The 25,601-nt window shown below is 40.9% G+C and overlaps 1 long non-coding RNA gene across 1 annotated transcript; it reads right to left on the minus strand.

Annotated features, from left to right (window-relative positions):
- Positions 1-19,978: 19,978 nt before the first annotated feature.
- Positions 19,979-22,690, minus strand: LOC113595833 (uncharacterized). Its single transcript, XR_003416449.2, has 2 exons — positions 22,498-22,690; positions 19,979-20,563 (listed from the first exon to the last, which is right to left on the minus strand). It is a non-coding gene; the product is annotated as an uncharacterized LOC113595833 (long non-coding RNA).
- Between the last annotated feature and the right edge of the window lie 2,911 nt (positions 22,691-25,601).

Consider the following 25,601-nt stretch of genomic DNA (forward strand, 5'->3'; position numbering starts at 1 on the left):
TCTCTTCAAGTGCAGTTTGTTGCATCCAGAATTACAAAGGTGTTTTTGGCAACTGTTGCTGCCCAGGGCTGTATTCATTGCTGCTAAGCCAGAGGTCAGTTGGTCTTCCAGATCTTTCAGTAAGCCTCTGTCAGTTCCCAATTTGGGATGGCTCTCCAAACAATGAACAGGGTCCTAATTTCATTGGCATTCGTGAGGTTTTCAATATCACTGTTCAGCACCCTCTTACTCTGTGCTCTGGGGATCCCAGAGGGATTATGGACAGGATCAGTGTCCTTGGACCCATTGTACTTAGAGCCACCCAGAAGTCTAGGAAGTACCTCATGGTCAACAATTTGTTCAGTATGATAAGTGTCACATTTGCAACTCATAGCTATTTATTTATTTATTTATTTATTTAAGGTAAGACTTGAAAAGTTTTTAGGTGATTTGTACATCAGTTTCTAACCCACAGGTTAATAGCAGCATTGCTGTTTGTCTAAAAGTGCATTTACACAAATTCAGTTGATTCTTACAGCTCTGAGGTAGGCAGGGAATGATCATATCCCCTCCCCATGCATATGCTTTCCTTCAGATCCTTTTATAAATAATGTAACTAAGACCTAGAGAGGTTGGTTAAGTAACTTGCTCAGTGTTATCTACCACATGTTAGACAAAAATTTGGGTTAGAAGCCACATCTAATGAAGTTTAGATTACAGCTTTTCTGCATAGCACACTACTTTTTGTGGTTCTAATATTACATGTGACCTTGAGCAGGTTTACCTTCTGCCTTAATCTTTCTGAAACTTCATTTTCTCATGTGTTGAATAATATCTACCTTACTTTTCTCAGATGTTTTTTATGAGTGGACAATATAATCTGGGTGAAAATGCATTACAGAGTATGAAGAACCCAGGAATATAACTTACTGACTAGACTATACCTGCAAAATTTTGCATGTCATTTTAAGGAGATTCATCAACCCTCAGAAATCTCTATGAATGCTCTAAAACTAACTCCCTGAATCCCAGATTTAAAACATTTTTCATAAGAACAATCTGAAAATGTCTTTCACCCCATACCCTTGTATAAGCATGTTTCCTCCATTGTGATCTATTGACAAGGGCAGAACTCGATTTTGTTCTGTAAGTGAAATTCTGATGTTATGTTAGAATGTTTCTCTAGTGAGAAATGTTCCTGACTTACATGTCCTTCTCAAATGGGTCTTCAACCTTAAAAAGCTAAGAATCACTGGTCTAGATGGTGTTTCAAGGTCCCATGCATCCTCAAAGGCTTTGTAAGTCAATGGATCCTAACTAGATGAAGCAATTCTCAGGGTTTATGAAGTAGTGGGATTTTCTTTTGGTCATTTGTTTTTTAATAATAAATGAATTTTTGTTGAATGAATGCCTCAAAGTTGTGCCCTAATAAAAGTTTTAATTTGTAGAATCACACTGATATTTTAATTCAGACATTCACCTATCATGACTGTTCTTAGGTTTATATAATTTGTGTGTCTCAAGAGAAAGGTTTTTGCTTTTGTGGAATAAAATATACATAATTTTCAGTCATGCCATTTTCAAATTTAGGGTTCCTTTTTTTTAATCTTTATGATCATTTGATTCCCCCCCCCCCCTTGAGATATACTTGACAGGCAACACTGTACCTTTAAGGTATGCAAAGTTGATTCGATACATTTATAAATTACAAAATTATTACCACAATAGTATTAACACACCACCTCCATCCCATCACAGTTACTTTTTTTTTTTTTACACCCATTACCATACTTAGTTACACACCATTTCTTTTTTGTGGCAACAAACATTTAAGATCTCTTTTAGAGACATCTAAGTATATGAAACAATACTATTACCTATGTACATTAGATCCCCAAACTTGTTAGTCTTTGTGTACTCTTTGAGCAATACCTCCCTGTTTCCCCACTTCCCAAACCCTGGCAATCACCACTTTTTGTTTTTTTAATAGACTCTGTGTAAAGGTGATATCATATAGTATTTGTCTTTCTCTGTCTGACTTACTTTACTTAGCATAATGACCCTCAAGGTCTTTCCAACTTGTCGCAAATGGCAGGATTTCCTTTTTTCTCATGGCTGAATAATACTACATTGTGTGTGTGTGTGTGTGTGTGTGTGTGTGTGTGTGTGTGTGTGTGTTGCATCTATATCCATATACCCATGGACGGACACTTAGGTTTCCATATTTTGGCTATTGTGAGTGCTGCAGTCAACATGAGAGTGCATATATCTTCAGTATCCAGTTTTCACTTCCTTTGGATATATACCTTGAAGTAGGATTGCTAAATCATATGGTAGCTCTTTGTTTAATACTGTTGAGGACCCTCCACATTGTTTTTGATAGTGGCTGCACCAATTTATATTCCCACCAGTAATGCACTGCGAGTCCCGTTTCTCCACACCCCTGTTAACACTGATTATCTCATGTCTTTTTGGTGGTAGCCACTCTAACAGGTGTGAGGTGATCTCTCATTGTGGTTTTGATTTGTACATCCCTGATGATAAGTGATGCTGAGCACCTTTTCACGTACCTGTTGGCCATTCATATGTCTTCTTTAGAAAACAGTTCCTCTGCCCATTTTAAAAGTTGTTAGTGTTTTTGCTTTTGAGTCGTATGAGTCCTTTATATATTTTGGATATTAATCCCTTATCGGATGTGTGATTTGCAAATATTTTCTCCCATTTGGTAGGTTGCCTTTTCATTTTGTTGATTGTTCCTTTTCCTGTATAGAAGCTCTTTAGTTTGATGTCATCCCACTTATTTATATTTGCTTTTGTTGCTTGTGCTTTTGCTGCCAAAGTGTTTATTTCTTACTGGTCTGCTTTTCCTGGAAAAATCCTATTTGTAACCCCTCTCAATGATCTTTTGAATAGTATATGCAGTTGGATATGCCAAATCACAAGTGTTGCTTTAAGAACCATGACAGAACAGAATCCAGGCAACAGAAGAACACAGGACTCAAAGTCCAGAACTTTTTTCCCCATTCATAATGCAAATAAAAGCCTCCCAAACTTCCTGTCTGATATAATGCACACACGCAAACATGTTCCCATAGTCGTTCCTGGAACACTTCTTAGTACTTGTGTGTGGAGGTAAAATGGATAGAAGGCTACAGCAACATCAAGTGGGCAGAACCCTAATGCCACTGATTCTTTAGGAATGAAGATTTGGGTCATCCACCAGGTAGAGAATCTCAATTAACTGAGGTTTTGGCTAAAGACAAAGGGAACAGAGGATGAGTAGTACAAGAAAATTGTAAGTATCAATGATCCCGTCAAGAGCAGTTGCAGAAACAAGGCCTTGAGTGACGATGCCTATTTTCTCCTTGCTTTGCAAAATGTGTGTTTTATATATTAATCAGTTGTGTCCCTTTTTCTTCCTCTCCTTTTACTTTGTTATTTTATATAGAGCGTGTCATCGGTGGCCACCCTTTTTAGTTTAGCGTTCAAGTTACAGGATGGCCAAGGCAGGTGGTATTAAAGTAGAAGAGGCATAAGCCTCAGAGATGGAGAGTGAGTGATAGAACTTCACTGGGGAGATGAAGGAATGTGGGGGAGACGCCTCGATGGCATGGAGGATGGTTGCTGCACTTTAGGTGGAGGCATGATGTTTGGAAGTTTCAACCCTGCTGGCGGGATGTGCGTGAGCTCCGGGCACAATGCGGTGGAGTCTGCCGGGCATTACCTGTTGCTACTAAACCTGCCTTCTAAACTCTCCCTCCGTGTCTAGGGGCTGGAGGCCTGGAAACCACATTTCCTTGATCCTCTTGTAAGAGGATTTTAACTTTCAGTGTACCAGTGAGAGGCACACGTACCGCTTGAAAAACAAAAGAGAAATAGAAGCCGTTATCGTTCCCTCAGCATCAGAGGGCAGGCCTCGCGGCTCGTTCCGAAGGCATACGTGAGGTTTCGCAGGGGCTTTTGCATTCTGTTCATCATCTGCTTCTGTGCGACAGGCAGCTGAGATCATCCGCCGTGGTTTCCTGTAATTCCTGTGACTTGTGGATTTCCTGAATTTGCTGGCAGCTTTCCCTGACCTCCCTTTCACCCAGCTCTTCCAAGGTTTTGGAAGCACCTGTATTAAATCCTTTCCTGAGTGTAATGCCTAGAGTGCTTTCTGTTCTCCTGGCCAGAACGCTGACTAATAGAGACAGTTTTCGGATACGAGATACAGATGGTTCTTAACCACAGGAAGAGATGCCTAGTCTCTCTCATAAGAGAAATGCAAGTTAAAATAACAGTTTATCACATTTCATTTCTCAGATGGGCTGAGATTTGAGATTGAGAACAGCGTTGGTTGGTACGGGGAAAATAGGCACTCCTGCTGCTGTGAAAAATGGAAATTGCTATGGCCTATGAAATCGATGCTGGTCTCCATGGGGATGTTGAGGCAGTGTCTATCAAGCCTATTCATACATTTACGAAATTACACGTTCAAAAAATACTCGTACAGCATTGTTTAGAATACAAAGATGTTTGAAATAGGAGTGTTGTCTTATAGAGGCCAAATTAAATAAATTATGGTACAGCCAAGGGCGCCTGGGTGGCTCAGTCGGTTGAACGTCCGACTTGGGCTCAGGTCGTGATCTCTCGGGTTGGAAGTTCGAGCCCAACATCGGGCTTGCTGCTGTCAGCCTGCCAGTGCAGAGCCCGCTTCAGAGCCTCTCTCACTGTCTCCCTCTCTCCCTCTGTCTCTCTCTCGAAAAATAAGTCATTAAAAAAAATTATGGTACAACCATACGATTAAATGCTATAAAGCCGTTAAGAATGAGACAGTTTTGGGGCGCCTGGGTGGCTCAGTCGGTTGAACGTCCGACTTCGGCTCAGGTCACGATCTCGCGGTCCGTGAGTTCGAGCCCCGCGTCGGGCTCTGGGCTGACGGCTCAGAGCCTGGAGCCTGCTTCCGATTCTGTCTCCCTCTTTCTCTGCCCCTCCCCCGTTCATGCTCTGTCTCTCTCTGTCTCAAAAATAAATAAAACGTTAAAAAAAATTAAAAAAAAAAGAATGAGACAGTTTTGGGGCGCCTGGGTGGCTCAGTCGGTGAAGTGTCTGACTCTTGATTTCGGCTCAGGTCGTGACCTCACAGTTTCGCGGGTTCGAGCTCCGTGTCAGGCTCCGTGTCAGGCTCCGTGCCAACAGTGCAGAGCCTGCTTGGGATTCTCTGCCTGCCTCTCCGTGCCTCCCCAATTTGTGCTGTCTCTGTCTCTCTCAGAGTAAATAAATAACCTTAAAATTTTTTAAAAATAAGAATGAGACAGTTTTCGCATGTACTGTTATGGAAAGACTTCCAAGTTATTTTAGCTGATAATAGCAGAATGTAAATATGCTAGTATTGTGGGAAAAAGTTAAAAGAATATGTGTATATGTTTTTGTTAATGCACAGGATACCTCTTATTCAGGCATGAATCCATACACAGGGCTGAAAAAGCCAGGTGACACATTTATAGGCTTTCTATCACGTAAAGAGCTCAAAACCAAGGACAATATTGGTGTTATTATTTTTATCAGTTTTGGTTCAGTCTTGTCCAAGGAAGATTTGAGATGTAAAACGATGTGGGTTTGTGGAAGGTAGACCAGAGAAGACAGAAGCTTTTGTTTTTAGTAAACAGAACAGCTGCTAAAATCACATTTTGATCCCGAGTTTGATAGAATACACGTGAAGCCTTGTTTCCTTAGTGTCTGCAGCTAAGTTGGGGTACACTTTTTAAAACTATGTTCCAGGCTATTTTTAAAGACTTACAGTGTTACAGAGTTTCATTCCACCTCTCCATCCCCAGAAAAACTACCAACCACAAGATTGGAATATATTTTCTTCTGCTACATATTTTAATGTTTTTATTATATATAATATATTGATCCGTAAATAATTTGTTTGGTTTACATTTATTTATTTATGTTTTCTTTTCATTTCTTTAACAAAACTTTTGGGGGGGTTTACTTTAAAAATTTATGTCAACAGTGTCCCGGCGTACGTATCTTTTTGCAACTAGCTTTTTTTTCATTTAATATTAGGGTTTTGAAAGTCACCTTCAGCAATATGAGTAATTCTAGTTAATTCATTGTAGCTGCTACCTGGTGTTTTACTTTTCAGGATAAACCAGTTCTCCATTTCCCTTCTGCTGTTAATCTGCTGTACCCCAGACCACGCCTTCTCATTTCTTAATGAGCTTAGCTCCTGATTTACTCTCACTCTCTCCAACAGTTAGGCCCATTTTAATCCAATGGCAGGTTCAAGATAAATGAAGATAGGTGCACCCTGGGTGGCTCAGTTGGTTGAGCTTCCGAGGTCGGCTCAGGTCATGATCTCACGGTTCTTGAGTTCAAGCCCCACGTCAGGCTCTGTCCTGACAGCTCAGAGACTGGAGCCTGCTTTGGATTCTGTGTCTCCCTCTCTCTCTCTGCCCCTCCCCCACTCACACTCTGTCTCTCAAAAATGAATGAATGTTAAAAAAAAAAATGGAAAAAAAAAGATGCATGAAGAGAACTCTTTTAATATACTGGCTTCTCACATATTTAAGCCTCTTTCTTCCAGTTGTATTTCCTCCACTGTACCTCTGCTGTCCACTCCCATGGTTATGCCCAGGACCTTACCGTCACTCTATACTTACTAACTCGTGTTCTCAATTGTCTGCATCCCATTCTCTGCTTCACGCCTGTCTTTTTTTTTTTTTTTTTTTTCAATCGGTTTATCGGTTTCTAGTATCCCAACTTCAACAATTCTTAGAACCCTGCCCTGGGACCTTCACCCTGTCAATCCAGTTAACTTTCTACTGCTCATTAACCCCTTGGAAGCCTCTTTTCCTTTATCTCCCACCTTCACTTCCATTGCTATTTATTACTGCTCCCTTGCATACAATGTCAACTCTCTGGCTCCTCTCTTACTTCATCATACTCGTTGGCAAGACTAAAATCCAGATCGAATCCATCTGTAACTACTTCACACCTGCCTTTATGACACGGAGCTAGGACAGGAAAAATAGCCACACCAACTGGGCTCATCTCAAGCTTAAGACCATGAATTTCATGTGGGTCTGTCTGATCATTGCCTGGCAATCCTACTGTGTTTCCTTATTCCATTTCTTCTTCCTCTCTCATAGATGACTATTTCGCCTTGTCCCCTCTTTTAGTTACCTCCCATATCACCTCCCTATCCTTCCACTTGGCCAATGGCTATGAAAATTGCAGTAAACAAAGGCGCCTGGCTGGCTCAATTGGTAGAGCGTGCATGCGACTCTTGATCTCAGGGTCATGAGTTCAAGCCCGACGTTGTGCGTGGGGCCTGCTTAAAAAAAAAAGTGTTGATAGTGTTAAAAAAAAGTTTTGAAGTAAACAGAGGAGAATTTCCACAAGCTCATCACAGTTCACAGCCGGCACACGCAGTCACACGCTCGATACCTTCCTGCCTCCTGCTACTTGTGCTTTTCGCTAGGGTCAACCTCTCCACTTGTGTACTGGCTCCTCTCTCGTCTATGCAAGGACTAGTCCAGTAGTTCTCATCTCTATCCTGAAAGACTGATTTTTGTCTTCCTACTGGAACGTCCCATCAGCATACAAATGTACTTTTATTGTGCATATCTTTGCTTTTTTTGAGAGAGAGAGAGAGAGAGAGAGAGAGAGAGAGAGAGAGAGAGAGAGTGTGTGTGCACGAGATCCGGAGAGGGACAGAGGAAGAAGGAGAGAGGCAGGCTCCACGCTGAGTGTGGGGCTCCATCTCATGACCATGAGATCAAGACGTGAGCCAAAATCAAGAGTCAGGTGCTTAACCAATTGAGCCACCCAGGTGCCCCTTATTGTGCATATCTTAAAAAAAAAACAAAAAAAAAAAAACCCAAACCCCCCAACTCTTTATCGCCACTTTCTGAAAGAGACGTGTATACTTTCTGAATCCAAATCCTCTCTTCCCATCCTCTCTTGAACCTTAGACTTTTATCCCTAACATTTTTTTCCAGAACTGCTCTTCTCCAGGTGTCCATTATGTTATTTAGTTCAGTATCTGACCTTCTGTCCTTATCTGACTCCACCTGTCAGCACTATTTGACAGAAGTGATCATTCTCTCCTCCTTGATACACTTTTCTCCACTTGCTTCCAGCCATCACACTCTTGTCTTCTTCCTGTTTCCCTAGCTGCTCCTCAGTCTCCTTCGCTGGGTCCTTCCCATCCCCTTCACCTTCTAACATTGGACTCACTGCCTAAAGCTCAGTCTTGAACCTCTTCTCTAACTACATCCATCCCCTTAGGTGTCTTATGCAATCTCCTGGATTTAAATAAATACCATGTATATGCTGACAATGGCAGTCCAGACCTCTCTTCCAAACTCCCAATGCATATGTCCAATTCCTAATTCAACGTTTCCCTAGGAATGTCTGATACACAGGTGCAAGTTAACATGTCCAGAGCTCAGCTGGTCTTCTCCGTTCACACCTGCTCTACATGTTACCTGCTGCTTCTCAGTTGGTGATGATTTTATCCGTCTGGTTGTTGAGGCATACATGATAATTAATAGTCATCCTTGACTCCTCGCTCTGACTCACATTCCACATCCAATCTGTCAGAAATTCTGTAGGCTCTATGTTTAAAATACAGCCATAATCCCAACATTTTTTATTGTCCTGGTCCAAACCATCACCATCTCTTACTTGGGAGTGTGCAATAGCTTTTGGCTTCTGCCTTTTGCTGCTGAGAAGCCAAAGTGATTTTTTTTAGCAGGCAGTCAGATCACTTTGCTTCTCTAAGTCCCAGCAGGGGCTACGGATTCATCCAGACTAAAACAGGCAAACCCTTGCAATGGCCGACAAGACTCTACACGAAATCTGCCCGCACCACCCCCTCCCCGCCCCCGCCATCCCTTCATTTTAATCTAATATTCTCCTTTGACTCACCGGCTTCCAGTTTATGGATGTTTACAAGGTCTGTTTCTTCTGCCTGGTTGCTCATTTTCCCCAGGCATCTGCTTGTTAATTCCCTCCTCACTTTTAAGTTTGTGCTAAGATGCCACCTTCCCAATGACGCTTACCTTGACCTAATAATTTCACTTGCCATGTGCCACTTAACTCCCAACTCAATACTGCTGCTTTATACATTTTCAGAGGGTGGCATTTCATAAACTATACCATGAATGGAGTCCTTGAAGTTGTGGGAAGTAGCGTTCCCTTACTACTTAAGTAATATGTAACTTACTTATGCCATTACACTTACTATGTTTCCCTTATCTAATAGGTAAGCTCCTCAATAAGAGGAATGCTTGTCTGTTTGACTCACTGGTGTATCCCAAACATCTTGAACAATCCATGGCATACACTGGTTATGTAGTCAATATCTACAGAATAAAACAGATTACTGTCAAGTTTTTGGCTCAGTTGGAGGAGCGTGCAACTCTTGATCTCGGGGTCATGAGTTTGAGCCCCGTATTGGGGGTAAGAGATTACATAAAAATCAATAAAATCTTAAAAAAAAAGAAAAACAAATTTAAAAAGATTACTTTCAAGTTTTTAATAATGCCAATAATCCTGTAGTGAATATCTGTGAGAGTTAATTTCATCTGTCAATGTCACTGGACCATGGAAAGCCCAGGCATTTGATCAAGCGTTGTTCTGGGTATGTCTGTGAGGATGTTTCTGGATGAGATTAACATGGACTGAGTAAAGCCGATTGCCCTCTCTAATGTGGGTGGGCCTCGTCCAATCAAGTGAGGACTTAAATGGAATAGCTGAGTAGGAGCGAATTCCTCCTGCCTGCCGGCCAAAAGACATTGGTCTTTTCTGGCCTTTGGACTCAAGACTGAAGTACCAGCCTTTTCTGGTTCTCGAGCCTCCTTGGCTTTTGCACTTAACACCACGGGCTTTCCTAGTTCTCGGGCCTTCAGATTTGGACTGAAACCGCATCGGCTGTCCTACATCTTCTGCTGACTACTTTGAAATTTCTCAGCCTCTGTGACGGCATGAGCCAAATACTTAAAATAAGTCTCTTTGTACAACACACATACACCCCGCCACACCCTGCCCCCCATGGGTTCTATTTCTCTATAGAACCTGAATGCAATATTTTTAAGTTGCCTCTGAGTGAGCATGTGCAAGAATTTATTGGATAACGTAAGAGTGAAATTGCTTGGTCTTAGAATATGCCTATTCAATAGTTTTACTAGATATTACCAAAGTCCTTGTACCAGTCTACGCTTTCTTTTGCAACTGTATAAGAATTTGTGTTTCCACATAATTTTGCAAATCCTGATGACCAATCTGATAGGTTTTAAATGGTATCTCTTTTAATTTTTATAGCCCTTTCTGCTGCTAGTTTTTCCTATACTAAATTGCATTTTTGCCAAAAACTGGTATATGTTGGTAATTTTGATGTGGTTTAATCTAATAGTGATTTTTTTTGCCATTCGTATTTCTTCTTTTGTAAATTACTTGTTCATATATTTTTTATATTTTCCTATTAGATTGTCATCCCCAACCCCCTTGTTGCCTCTCCCTCCTTTTGTTCTTTATAATTACCTTCTCCTGGTCTGTGTTTGGGAGTGTGCTGTTTTTCTCACACAGAAATGTTTTATTCTAATGCCATCAAATTTAGCAGTCCTGTATGATTTGTGTTTTTATTGCCTTATTTAAGAACATCATCCATATCCTGAGCTCACAAAAATATATTATCCTGTATTTTTGTCTAAAAGTTTTTAGATGTTTAAAGTTTTGCTTTTTCTCTTTAGGTTTAAAATAAATCTGGATTTATTTTTATTTTTTATTTCTTCTTATTTCTTTTTCTTCTACCTCCTCCTCCTCCCCTTCTTCTTCTTCTTCTTCTCCTTCTCCTTCCCCTCCTCCTCCTCCTTCTTTCTTCTTTCTTCTTATTTGGTATTCCAGCATAGGGTGTGTGATGTGTAGTATGGAGAAGAGAAGTTATTGTAGCTTTTCATATGGATTGAAAACCCTATTTTTCCCCATGATTTACCAGGCCATCTCTATCATCTCAAGTTCTCATGAGAAACATGGGTTTCTTTTCTAGGCTCCCTTTTTTCTGTATCATTGGTCTATTGCTTATCCCTATACTGCGAAGACATTTGTTAATTGCTATAAATTTATAATGAGTTTTGAGAAATTACAATGACGCCCACCTTGTTTTTCTTCCAAATTGTCTTGATATTCTTGTATTATTTCTTCTTTCAATATTTGATAGAATTCCGCATTGTGTTTTAATCTGCTAGTGACTGTTTTCACTTGAAATATATCTTTTCAGAAGGAGAAAAATATCTGTAGCTTTGTTCCTCTTATGCATGGTTGAGTTGTCAGGGTGAGCTATGTGGAATCATAGTGAATTAATGATTGCTGAAGTTGGCAGGGAAACACCAAACGTCCATGCAAGTAAAGATTGCAACTTTAAGTGATCCACTTTCTATAGCAGACATTGTGACTTTCCTACAACTAGCATGTTCCAGTAACAGACTTATAAATCAACAGTTTCTGAAACAATTAAAATAAATATTAATATTACAGGAAAACTCAGGATGAGTTTATGATAGATTTAACTTAAATTTTACAATCACAGGCCTGTAAGTTTTTATGAACCTTTTCTTTATCTACTTAACAAGAAGTCAGAGCTAATTAAGAGCCTGTTTTCTCAAAACACCTTTGTCAACAGACTTCCCGACTCCTTTATGCCCACTCTGCCCAAGATCATCGTTAACAATTGCAAACAATTGCAGGGCTGACTTGACTTTGATTCAAGTACCCTTTGCTATCCAAGGGTAGAACAATGAATTTAGGACACAGACATTTTTTTTTTTCTTCATATCTTTTATTTTTCTTGTTCTGGATAGGACCTCCCTGACAGAAGCATAATGCATAAGGATCTTATTTATGATTGAGTGGAACACTTCTATAATTGTACATTTACTGTGATGTTTGCTGTAGGGTTTTTGAATTTTTTTTAGGATTTTACTTTTAAGTAATCTCTACCCCAAACATGGGCTCGAACTCACAACCCTGAGATCAAGAGTCACATGTCCCACCAACTGAGCCAGCGAGGCACCCCTGCTGTAGGTTTTTGATACACACTTTGAAGAAGTTCTCAGGTTGCCTGGCTGGCTCAGTTGGTGGAGCATGCGACTCTTGATCTCAGGGTCATGAGTTCAAGCCCCACATTGGGCATAGAGACTACTTTGAACAAAATGTAAAAATAAAATAAAGAAGCTTTTGTCCTAGTTTGCTAAGGCTTTTTCTTTTTAAATTTATGATTATGCTAATTCTATCAAATATTTTTTCTTGCATCTATTAAGAATATCAGATAGTTTCTGTACCTTAATCTGTTTATATGGTGAATTACATGAATAGATTTTTCTTGTTAACTAATAGATTCTTGTATTCTTGTAATAATGCAGGATTTTTTTTTTCTTATTTAAAAATCTACACTCAGGTTTGGTTTTGCCAATATTTTATTTAGTATTTTTGCATCCTGTTTACAAATGAGATTGGCCTATACTTTTTCATTTTTGTGTTGTTATTCTCTGGTTTTATTATTAGCATTAAGTGAGATCTACTCAGTGGGATGGGAAGCTTTTACATTATTATTTATAATAATTTTGGGGGCGGGGTTGTGCCTATGAGTCTTCTTTGTCTGGAATTAATTTATCTATGATACGGTATTGTGTTTGCTGTTAGATTTTGGATTTTTCCCTCTTCTTACTTTAGGTTTTCTATTAACCAAGTCTTCTCTTGTAGTTGTTTTTCTCATTGCTTCTTCCCTGTCTTCTATTGGGATAATGAAGTTTTCTTTATCTTCCTTTTCCTTCTACTGGTTTAGAAGTTCTATATTACTTTTTTGGTAACTCTTGTATTTACCATGCATCCTTGACTTAAAATCTAAGGTTAATCTGTGTTTCTGTCCTCCTCCTGAATTATGTAAGACCCTAGAATTGCTTTGACTCTAATAATCCCTCATCTGATATGTTGTTATTGTTGTCCAGTCTTTTAGTTGCACTTTGTTCCTTCCCACCCTTGCCATCTCCTCTGTGTTGTTGGCTTAGTTTTAGTTAGAGCTCATTTAGATCTACACACAGGCAACCAGATTCTCTGAGTACCATTGTCCTTGCTCCTGTTTCTTTCTTCTAGGATCAGTTTGTTTCTTACCAAGTTCTGGAGATGCTAAGCTGTTTCAGTCTCTTTGTCTTTAAATGCTTTGATTTTGTTCTTACTCTTGAATGACAGCTTCCCTGGGTAGAGAACTTTAACCTGACAGTAATTTTCCTGAAGCACTTTGAGAATAATATTCCATTATCTCCTGGTGTCAACTGTGCTATTTTTGCTTTTCCTTTGTGGAAATTCTCCCCCCCCCCGCCCCCTCCCAAGCTGTTTTTAAGATTTTTTTTTTTCCTTAGTGTCCACAGTGTCATTACAATGGGTTTAGAAATACGTGTGTGGGATGTGTGTATGTGTATGTGTACAGTACTGTCTGGAACTCATTGAGATTCATTGGATATGTGGATTCATGTCTGTCATCAATTCAGGAAACCCTTGAGCATATTCTCTTTAAATACTGCTTTTACTTCATCATCTATATTCTTTCCTTCCCCTTTTTGTATGTCTCTTGGACATTTTCCTTTTATCCAACATATCTCTTAGCCTCTTTTTCACATTTTTTCATACACTTCTTTATCTTTTTGGACTCTATCTGGCTAATTTTCAGTGCTGTTTTGCAGATTTCTAACAATCTCTTCATTGCAAGTTAATTTATTTAATTCATTGACTTAACTTTTTTTGAGGAAAGAATCTATCTATGGAGGTTTTTGTTTCAGTAACTTTAAATTTCTGTATATTTTATTTTTCAAATCCTCCTGTTCTTTTTTCATAATGTTCTATTCTTTCCTTTTAGAAATCTCTTTAATAATTTTAAACATACTTGTTTCAAAATCTCTCTCAGACTCTTCCAAAAGAACAAGTTCTTGAGGGGCCAATCCTGTTGCGTGAATGGGGTTCATTTGCTCAAGTATATTATATTTTCTTTATTTTGAATTTACCACCTAACCTGAACTTTCATCTCCTGTCCTTGTGTGGTATTAAAATCCAAGCTTCTGGTGTTTCGTACCTGTTGCTAGGTCCTATTTCTACTGTGCTCACAACCTTGAGCATCATCAATTCATGCACGACCCAGTCAGGATTTCGGATCCCTCTGTGTTTCTGAAGGATTTGCTTTCCCTTCGCCTATTTTCCTTTCATGTGTTATTTCTCTGGATGGCATGGCATTTTACTATAGGTCATTTTTCCATGTTGCCAGATCAGTAGTCGAATTTTTAAAAGAAAAAAAACTTTCTTACATAAATTTTATGTATACATGGTGGAAAAATCTAGAGACAAAACATTTTTGCGTTCTACTTAAAGGAATAATTACTATTAGCATTATGTTAACCCTCTGTCTAATCTTGTGTCTCTGAGTGTGTGTGTATGTATGTAAGTACATATACACATATCCAATTATAATTAAAGAGAAATTCCACTCTTTTTTCTATTTTTTTAAAGATTTTTTAAAAGTTGACTTATTTTGAGAGACAGAGAGAATGCATGAGCAGGGGAGGGGCAGAGAGAGAGAGAGGGAGAGAGAGAACTGCAAGCAGGCTCCACATGGTAAGCACAGAGCCCGATGCAGGGCCTGAACTCATGAACCATGAGATTATGACCTTAGCCCAAGTCAGGCACTTAACTGACTGAGCCACCCAGGCACCCCTAAAAGAGTTTTTAATTTTAAGTAATCTTTACACCCAAAGCAGGGCTCGAACTCACAACCCTGAGATCAAGAGTCACATGCTCCACGGACTGAGCCAGCCAGGTGCCCTGGTACTGTTTTATAACATCTTTCACCAAAGATAATGTCAAAACATTAACATGTCAGTCCATGTATTCCTACCAGGGACTTTTAAATGGCTACAAAGTATACCATCATGGTGCTATAATGGAAGTCACTCAACCAGTTTATTGTTGAATATTTAAAGGTTATTTTAAAATGTTTGTCATTACAAACAATACCAATACAAATGACCTTATAAACGCATCTTTGCCTATATCTGTTTCTTCCTTTAGGATAAATTGCTGAAAGCAGAATAGGTGGGTAATATGAATGTTTTTGCTATTTACTGACAATGTGAATTGTTTTTTTTTTTTTTTTCTGGAATAATTATCAATCAACCCGACTCCCTCTTCTAAATCCTTGTTTCCCAGAAATCTAAGATCTAAATGACATGGACATGTATTTATATGTCTCTTCCCAGAGCCGTAGGCATCTTCCCAGGGTTACTTAGAGGTAGTTTCTGGCATGACTTTCCTACCTAAGTCCACCCTATCCTGCTTAATAGGATTTCCACGTGTCACACGTGCTCTGAAGTATCAGTACGTGAGCCGAAGGAGACAAGGTTCTCTGTGATTACTTTTCAACATTGAAAAAAAAAAGTGTATATGCCTCACATTTATTTATCTGCTCCATTTACCAGCACCCAGCCTCATCCTGCCTCAATGAACTTAATGAGATTAACAGATGCTATTTCTTTAATCTTCAGCAGAGCCCTTTCAGGTAGCAGCATCGTTCTGGGGTTATTGGAACTGAAGCATAGAACAGTGTTGAGATGGAATAAAATCCATGGGAAGACAGTCCTTAGGCCTTCCAACTTCTAATTACAATGTATACTTTTCTAAAGCCATTTTTATAGCAATGCTGTATCAGAAACCTCTGGTTTATTATTCAAGTATCATTTCTTGTTAAATTGTAAGTTATGTAAAATATTGCCATTATTCTTGCTTCAAAACATTGAAAAGAGACATGATCTGACTCCAAGAAATTAATTTTAAGTTTCATAATGGCATTCTGATTACGTAAGAATAAGCATATATTTTTTAGATGGGTACATCTAAGTGTAATGAGTGAAACTACATGATGTCTGGGGTTTGCTTTAAAATTCATTGGAAAGGGAGACAGGAAGAGAGAAAGATGGGGGGATAGTTGAAGGAAGTATGAAAAATCTTGTTGAACTTGTGTGTGATGGGTTTGTGAACATTTGACATATTCCATAATTTAATGAAAAGGTGGTCTTTAAGTTAGGGGAGAGGGAGAGAGGGAGATTGAGAACCCTGTGGAGACTACGTTAAAAAGAAAAAGTCAGGGGCACCAGGATGGCTCAGTCAGCTGAGCATCTGACCCTTGATTTCGGCTGAGGTCACAATCTTATGGTTTGTGGGTTCAAGGCCCACGTTGGGCTCTGTGCTGATGGTGTGGAGCCTGCTCGGGATTCTCTCTCTCTCTCTCTCTCTCTCTCTCTCTCTCTCTCACTCTCTGCCCCTCCCACTCTCTCTCTCTCTCTCTCTCTCTCTCTCCAAATAAATAAACAAACATTAGAAAAAGAAAAAGCCAAGGGAAACTTTTCTGACAGCAGAAACAGCTGAAGACAACTTTGCTATGACTTAGCTTCCTGCTGCCATCTAATGGCACAAATATAGATATGAGACGAGTATGTGTACATACATACACCCCCTCCCCCCAACACACACACACACACACACACACACACACACACACACACACCATTTCTACTGCTGTAAGCTCGTGTCTGGGTTTCAATTCTTCACTTTTGCTGGTTAGGATGTTAATACTGGAAGGGATATTAGAGATTATATAGTCTATCCTTTTCATTCTACTGCGAGGAGATTGAGCAAAACGTATATATATATCCCTGTTTGAACATCTCTTTATCTCATCTCATTTTTGAGAGGTAAAAAAAAAATGGAAATGTTGCTCTATTTTTAGAAATGAAATGGAGGCACTGGGGGAAGTGGCTTTGCCACTTTTAAAAAGCTAGATTGAAATGATCTCTTTCCTTGAATCTGGGCCCTTTGACATCCATCCCAGAACTGATCCTAGTGTTGTGTTTCCAAGTGTTAACCCTTAAAATGGAATTAGAAGCTGTAAATATCATTGATATGTGAGTAGGGAAACTGTTCTGAAATTATCTCCTTTTTACACTTAAGGCCTACATTTTAATTCTGATACCACAACTTCCATTCAGTGGCTGTAAAATTGTGAATGTTCAAGTCTGAAATTCAGTAGTAAAATGTTTAAAGCTGGGTTCAGCAACTATATTCTATTCTGTATAAGAAATAAGATTTTATTTACAAGGCATACATAGCTGGGAACCTTATCTATAGAATTACAGGAAAAATTTTCATAATTCAATATATATTTTTTCAAACTTTGTATACTCATATCGACAAATGGCTCTCCTTCTCTTTCTCTAACGTCCTCTGCCTGTTCTCCTTGACCCTCTGTAGGTTCTAAGCTAATCTCAAGTTCCCAAGTATGCTCAATGCTTTTCTACCTTCTATTTTTCTGAATGCTCTTTCCTTCTCTTTGAATGCCCTTTCTTTGAGGCTGAGCTTAACTTTTATCATCTTCATTTAAAAAAAAAAACTTTCTAGAGAGAGAGAGTGCAAGCAGGGAAGAGGGCAGAAAGAGAGACAGAAAGCGAGAGAGAAAGAATCTGATTTGGGGCTTGATCCCACGACCCTAGGATCATGACCTGAGCCAAAGTCAAGAGTCTGATGCTTAACTGACTGAGCCACCCAGGTGCCCCTTATCATCTTCATTTCTAATGAAATCTTCCTTAATAGCCTGTGTCAAGAAATCTTGTTTCCTTGGTTTGCCATCAAGTACCAGAAGACAAGAAGCTTCAACAACTGGAATTCATTGTCTTCCAGATCTGGAGGCTACAAACCCAAGATCAAGCTGTCAGCAGGGTTGATTCTTTCTGAGGGCTGTGAGGAAGAATCTGTTCCATGCCTTTCTCCTGGCCCTGATGGCATCCTGGCAAGCTTTGGTGTTTCTTGGGAAGTAGAAGCATCATCCCCAATCTCCGTCTTCATCTTCTCATGGCCTTCTTCTTCCATGCATGTCTGTCTTCAAATTTCCCCCTTTCTAAGGATACTAGTCATATTGGATAGAGTCCAGCTTACTCCAGTAGGACCTCGTCTTAACTAATTACATCTGCAAAGACCCTATTTCTAAATAAGGTGACACTCTTCGGTATTAGGGTGTAGAATTTCAACATATCAATCTTGTTGGGGATGGAGTTGGGGAGGAACCACAATTCCATTCGTAAAATTTCTTCTTTTGAATTTTTTTCACTGCCTGGTTTGTATTTTGTTCATGGAATGTATCGCATTCTTTGTGGTTATCTGTCTTGCCTCTCCTTCTAAATTATAAGGTCTTTGAAGGCTGGTTTATTCTTTATATAACCTGTAGCGTCAAGCACGGAGGATGTGGTGTTACATAGTTTTCACTCTAGCTACCTCTGGCACCCAGAGGTACCTCCAAGTGGCAAGAGGCAGAATTTTATTAAAATGGAGGGAAATCCAGACTTTTCTAGGTAATTGCATGTGGTTAAGTTTGTGTACATTGTAGGAATCAGGACAAAGTGATTGGGATTTGAAAGTCAGGTTGAGAACCACGTCTGTGTTAGTCCGTCTCCTGGAGTCAGCTAGGAGTGAGGAATGGATGGGAGTGGGGTGGGGAGTGAGAGAGAGCGAGAGAGAGACAGACAGAGAGAGAGAGTGAGAATGAATGAATGAATGAATGAATGAGGATGAACAAATACAGCTATCAGAAAGCCAGGGAAAATTCTGAGTTAATGACTGAAAATGTGGCATGATGTCAGAACATGAGAAAGATGCCACAAAAGACGTGAATACAAGGGTTAGGATTACAAGAACATTCCAAAAGCTAACGCCAGTGTTCAGAGGACAGAGATCCTGCAGGAGCTCAAGGGAGGAAGTAAGTAGAAGAGCAAGCACCAGGGTCCAGGATATATGGCAAAGGTGCAAAATACCTGTGCAAGGGTCTGGGCAACACAATTACAAAGCAAGAAACTAATTTGATGATGGACCAGGCTGTTGCCTTTTCCCAGGGAGCTCGCATCACTGTGAAGGCCAGGAATAGATGCATGAATCCAGCCAATCGAGACCCCGGTTGGAGAGAGAAGGGGGAAGTTGTCTGGAGCAGGGGGTTATGGACTCACACAGCCCCTGACAACCACTACAGACAGCCTCAGTGCCCAAGTGCGTGTCTCACAGGAGGCCAACCTTCATTTGTGGTTTGTGGTCAACAATACCGAACTAGTCAATACTGAATAGCCAAAACACTGAACTAGACAACTAGAAAAAAAAGAACAAGTCATTGTTCCTTCTCCCAAGATCCTTACGGATTCGTGGGGAAATAAAACACATTCGAGAAAAAGTCGACTACCATCTGGGGCCTGGTAAGTATTTAAAAATTCCAAGGCGAGTGGGAAAGGAAGCCTTTCTGCAGAGGGAGATTCTATCTCTAAGGCCATGCTCCTCAAAGTGAGGTCGTTGGGCAGGCAGTATCAGTGTCACCTGGGAGCTTGTTAGAAGTGCAACTTACTAAATCAGAGTGTCTGGATGTGGGGCCAAGGAATCTGCATTTAACAAGGGGGGATTCTCAAGCATATTGGAGTTTATTTATTTTTTTAAAACTTTTTTTTTTAACGTTTATTTATTTTTGAGACAGAGAGAGACAGAGCATGAATGGGGGAGGGGCAGAGAGAGAGGGAAACACAGAATCTGAAACAGGCTCCAGGCTCTGAGCCATCAGCACAGAGCCCGACGCGGGGCTGGAACTCACGGACCATGAGATCATGACCTGAGCCGAAGTCGGACGCTCAACCGACTGAGCCACCCAGGCGCCCCAAGCATACTGGAGTTTAAGACTAACTGCATTGTGGGGTGGAGGGGAGGATGGGGAGTCATACTGGGAGGCAGGAAGGGAAAGGGGGACATGCAGGCGGGGACGAGTGATGTAGGAAAGACCATGGGGACTGATTATAGAATTTACAATTTTCCAAGCCTTTAGTTAGGAGCTGGGAGCCTGGAGGAGTGGAGAACAGGACAAGCAGGAAAGCAGCACACACACCTGGAATGCCAGAACGTGACTTTATCTCGTGGACCAGCGTTTCTAAAAATGTGTTCCTCTGAGATGTTCCATGAAAACAGGATTCCAAGAGCAAATTTGGGAAACACTAGATTCTGTGTACTCCTCTTGGGAATTTACAGGGCACGTGAACACATTAGAGGCATTAAAGTTCTTAAAAAAGCACTTGTGTGGAACTCGCTTCGGAAATGCTGCTTTAGGCAATGGGAAGCCAATGATTTTGAGCAAGAAAGCACCATAATGAAAGCAGACTTCTCCTGGTTTCCCTCAGTACACAAAGCCTTCGCTCAGAAACCGCAGGAAAGAATCTTTTCCTGACTCTTCTTCGTACTTACTCCCAAGGAAAACTTCCAGTCGTTCTCTTCCACCACAGGAGATCTCGGTCAGGACGGTCAGCGCACTACTCTGCTCAGAGCCACTGTGGCAACCTGTCAACCACTGCCCCGCTGGTTCTTTGGTCTCGTAGAAATGTAAATACCTGTTCATTAACATGGAGGGCGGCCATCATTCATATTGATGGTCACGTTCGAGCGCTTCATACAAGTGATCATGGCATCTTTGGAGCCCTGTTAACTGAAGACCCAATCAGTTAATGGTCTATATCTCTGGGCAGTTTTTAGCTAAGGTATACCACAGTAGTCTTTTCAAACATGGTTGTTTAATTACAACTTATCATATATATATGATACATATCTAGAAAATGATATATATGGACAAATATATCACATATATCTTATATATGTATATTTTATACATGTATATTTTAAATATACATTATCATATATGTACATCTTATACATGTATATTTAAAATATACATGTATATTTTAACATTTCTTTGAAGGAATCGTTCTTTTTTTTAATGTTCTTTTCATGTTCTTTTTTAATGTTCTTTTTTTTTTTAATTTGAGAGAGAGAGTGAGAGTGAGCATGAGTGGGGGAGGGGCAGAGAAAGGGGGACAGAGGATCTGAAGCGGGCTCTGTGCTGACAGCAGACAGCCCGATGTGGGGCTTGAACTCAACTAACCGTGAGACCATGACCTGAGCCGAAATCAGACGCTTAACTGGGCCACCCAGGTGCCCCCATGCTTGTCTTTGTGAAAGCTAGTCTTGTTCTGAATTCCCCAACAGGAACATAGGGGTTTACTGACTAACAGCAAATGGTGGGATCTCCTGGAGCCATATGATGTCGAGAGTTGGTGGGGACACTCAAAAGAAGCCCGATTGTTTGAATCATTATGTCCCAAAGGTGGTGTGGTGTTCAAGGGGGTTAACTGAAATGGTGACAGTTGAACTGTCAAAAGATTCTGTGGGAACAGTCATGGTGGGCACCCGTAGTCCACGGGACAGTCTCTGGAAGATGACTGAGGAGGAGGCATGACCAAGACTGGGGACACTGCAGTGAGGGACCCACATCAGAGAAGAGCAAGCATCGGGTCAAAAGACGAGCACAGGAGGTCGTTGGAGAAATCCTGATAAAGGCTTGGAGAGTTCATCCTGGAACCAGGAAGTGAAAGGCCTCAGTACGGACCCTCCAACGTCTGCCAGCACTGCCTGCCTTTGTGTTAAAAGGAGGCCGGAATGGGGAGCAAGCTAAAGAATGGGGACCAGCTTCCTCTCTTTGTGCCCCAGTTTCCCCCCTCCCCCTTCCATCCTGAATAAACTTTGGTTCTCAGAGCTGAAATGGAGAGCATTCATCCTGTACAGAGGCAAATACTGCTCAGAAGCACACAGCCAAACCAAGAGAGTCACGAGGCGAGACCCCCGCCCCGGACAACACCTGGGGGAATCCAGTGGATCTAAAAGAACCGGTGCATTAGTCGTCCAATGAGGCCCAAATGGAAATTAACGAAGAGTGTGTGTCTGTGTGTGTGTTTCCTTCCTATCCTGAGTCAGCACTTCAGTAGAAGAGCAACTGGGTGATAGGGTTTGAGACACTTAAGCCACAGGGGCCACACTCAGAGGTGGACGTTTCCCTCCGTTGGCAGTTTGCGAAGTGAGGATGTGACTGCAAAGATTTCCTGCTAACTTCTGCCATCTAGTGCCTGGCACGAGAGGTAGCGTCACCGCACCTGTTCTGGCCTCCTGTGTGAATGTACGCATATTGATACAGTGTGAGAGAATTCTAGAACCAGCAGGATGCTTTGGACCTCAAAGCATGCACACAGCAGCTGTTCTTCTTTGTTGCCTTCCCTTCCCCAAAGCTGCCTGCTGCCCCTCCTTGCTGTCCCTCAGCCCCAACCCTGCCACCCAAGAAAGGTGGGGCCGGGCCTTCAAGAGTCCCTCACCTGTCACCTCTTTGTGTTTCCCCCCTTGTCTGTTCCGTGCACGGACAGAAGGTCAGTTACCCTGACGGAAAATTCTCTAGAATCCAGTAGACATCATGCCTTCACACAGGCCTATATCCGTGATTTATCGATCCTTTTCAACAGCTTTTTATGATCACAAAAGTGACACGTGCTCATTTGGAGACACAGATCAAATAAAAGGGCCCCATCGTCTCCTCACCTGTTTATTATATTAGGGGCGTATCCGTTGGGGAGTGGGCGTAGGTAGGTAAGGCATTCTGGCGTGGGAAGGGAAATCCCTGGAAGAATGGCTAAAGAAGCTTCTAAATGAGCCTGGTGAGGGAATCGCCAGCGGCCTCCCGGGCTCCTCGAACGCGGTGCTCCCCTTCCAACGGGGGTCCCAGGCGGCTACCCCCCCAAGCCCCCGCCCCCGCCGCCGCGCGCCCCTCCCTCGCGCGTGCGCACAGCCTGTCCACGTCCGACCTCGGGCGGGGGTGCGCAGCGAGGCCGGCGCGGGGTCTGGGAGGAGGTTGGTGGCTGGGGACCCGGGCGCGGGAGAAGGGACGCTCAGGACGCCTCCCACGTACGTGCTGCGGCTGTACCCCTGGCTGCATCTGGTATCCTCTTTGATTGCATCTGGCACGTCTGCGACGGGAGGTGCAGCCGGAAATAATAACCTGTTCAAATAACAAAAGCCCTTAAAGTTATTTGTAATATGGAAAAGGAAAAAGCAAAAATGGTTCATAACCCCATCGTCTAGCTAACCTCTCTGGGCATTAAAAAAAAAAAATTCAGGCACAGATTTGAAATACGCAACACAGCATAGAAAGTTAGAAATGAAAAGTACATAGCCTTCCTTCCCAGCAGTACCTTCGTCCCTCTTTTCCAAAGATAAGCATTTTTATGTTCCCCCAAATATGTATGTGTGTGTGTTTTAACATTTACACAATATGTATTTTTACTCTTCTCTTTTTCACCTCATCTTCCTTAGGGATATTTCCCTATTGGCACATCTACGTCTCATACTTTATTTATTTTTTAATGTTTATTTTTTGAGAGACAGAGAGAGACAGAGCGTGAGTGGGGGAGGACCAGAGAGAGAGAGAGGTAGACACAGAATCTGAAGTAGGCTCCAGGCTCCAAGCTGTCAGTATAGAGCCCAGTGCAGGGCTTGAACCCACCAACTGCAAGATCATGACCTGAGATGAAGTCGGATGCTTAACCAACTGAGCCACCCAGGCGCCCCTGAACATCTTTTTATATAATAGAAATGGCAGTTATTTGTTTTTCTGTGAATTGCTTGTTCATATTCTTCGCTTATTTTTCCACTGGGTTCAACTTTTTTATTACTAATTTGGCTAGGCTTTGTAAATAAAGGAAATTATCTTTTGTCAGTCATTGTATTTGCAAATGCTTTCCACAATTTGTCCTCTGTGTTTTAACTTTGGGTTTAGTTATTGGTTTTGTTTTGGGTTTGGTTTTTGTGACACAGAAAAATGTTAACATTTTATATGGCAAATTTGGTAGAGTGCCTTTAGTGGTGTGGGTTTTTGTCTAATTTGAAAAGCCCCCCCCCCCCACTGCAATAAGTAAGTAAAAAAGTAAATAAATTCACCCATGCTCTTAATGAGTTAATAAATTATTAATTTAAAGTTTATTTATTTATTTAGAGAGAGACACAGAGACAGTGAAAGAGGAGAAGGGGCAGAGAGAGAGAATTCCACGCAGGCTCTGCACTGCCAGCACAGAGCCTGACGTGGGGCTCGACCCCACAAAGAAGCCGAGAGATGATGACCTGAGCTGAAACCAAGAGTTGGACGCTTAACTGACTGAGCCACCCAGGTGCCCCACCCCTGCTTTTAATTTAAAACAGACACACAGCTTTTGTTGTTAGGGAAGTCATATGGTCAATGAAGAACGTTCTAAAATACACATAAGCAAAAGCAAAGAATCCTATAGTCTAAATGTCAGAGAGCCACTATGAGCATCTTGCCATAGAAATTTTCAGCCATTAGTTCTGTACAATAATTAATTAAGATTGTGTTTTAATTATGTCATGAACTATACTTGTTAAATATTTGCATTCTATTTTTAAGAAAGAGCTTCATTGAAGTGTAATTGATATATCACAAAATTCACCCATTTTAAGTGAATGATTTTTAGTGACATTACAGAGTTGTGCAATCATCACCACAATCAAATTTTAGAACATATTCGTCACACCAGAAAGAAGCCTTCTGTCTCATTTGTGGTCACTCCCTGTTGGTACTGCCAAGCCCTGGCAACCACTAATTTACTTTCTGTCTCCATCGATTTGCCGTTTCTAGACATTTTGTATAAATAGAATCCTAGAATATGTCAGCTTTTTCATTTGTCTTCTTTCACTTAGTATAATGTTTTGGATGTCTGTCTGTGTCATAGCTTAGATCACTACTTCATCGTTTTTATTACTGAGTAATATTTCATTGACTGGATATACCACATTTTGTCCATCTACCGATCAGTTAGTTGGTGGACATTTGGGTTGTTTCCAATTTTCGACTATTCTGAATAATCCTGCTATGAACACTTGTCTACAAGTTTTTGTGTGGACACATTTTCTTTTCTCCCAGGTATATACTTAAGAGTGGAATCGTGGAGTCACATGTTCACATTTGGATTACATTTTGAAGTGCTTACTGAGACCAGTCTGTATCCAAACCTTCACTAGAAAATGAAATCAGGAGCATCTGAGGGAAAACCACCACTGAGAGACAAGACCTGTCTGGTAAAATTAAAGTTACAGGAATTTCAATAGGGCGTAAGATTACCGTTGGGTCTTATGCTAGCAGAATGTTAAAATGGGTTTCTTCCTGTCTAAATTTTGACTCAGGCACTGATGTAATGGACATCAAATACCAACATAAATGTGAGACTGAGTCGACATGGGCAAACTTTAGAAAAGATCAAGGATATAAAAGGAGAATCAGAAGAAATATCTATATACCTATGTTCATTGCAACATTATTCGTAACAGACAAAAGGGGGAAGCAACCCAAGTGTCCATCAATATTCGAGTGGATAAAAAAAATGTGGTATGCCTGTACAATGAAGTATTATTCAGTCTTAAAAAGGAAGGAAATTCTGACACATGTTACAACATGGATGAACTTGGAAGACATTATGCTAAGTGAAATAAGCCAGTCACAAAGGACAGATATTGTATGACACCACTTATAAGAGGTATCTAGAGTTGTCAAATTGATAGAAAATAGAATGGTGCTTGCTAGGGGTTGAGGGGCAAGGGGGTAGGGAGTTATCGTTTCATGGGTATAGAGTTTCAGT

The sequence above is a fragment of the Acinonyx jubatus genome, chromosome D2, assembly GCF_027475565.1.
Source record: "Acinonyx jubatus isolate Ajub_Pintada_27869175 chromosome D2, VMU_Ajub_asm_v1.0, whole genome shotgun sequence".
In the NCBI taxonomy this organism is placed as follows: Eukaryota; Metazoa; Chordata; class Mammalia; order Carnivora; family Felidae; genus Acinonyx; species Acinonyx jubatus.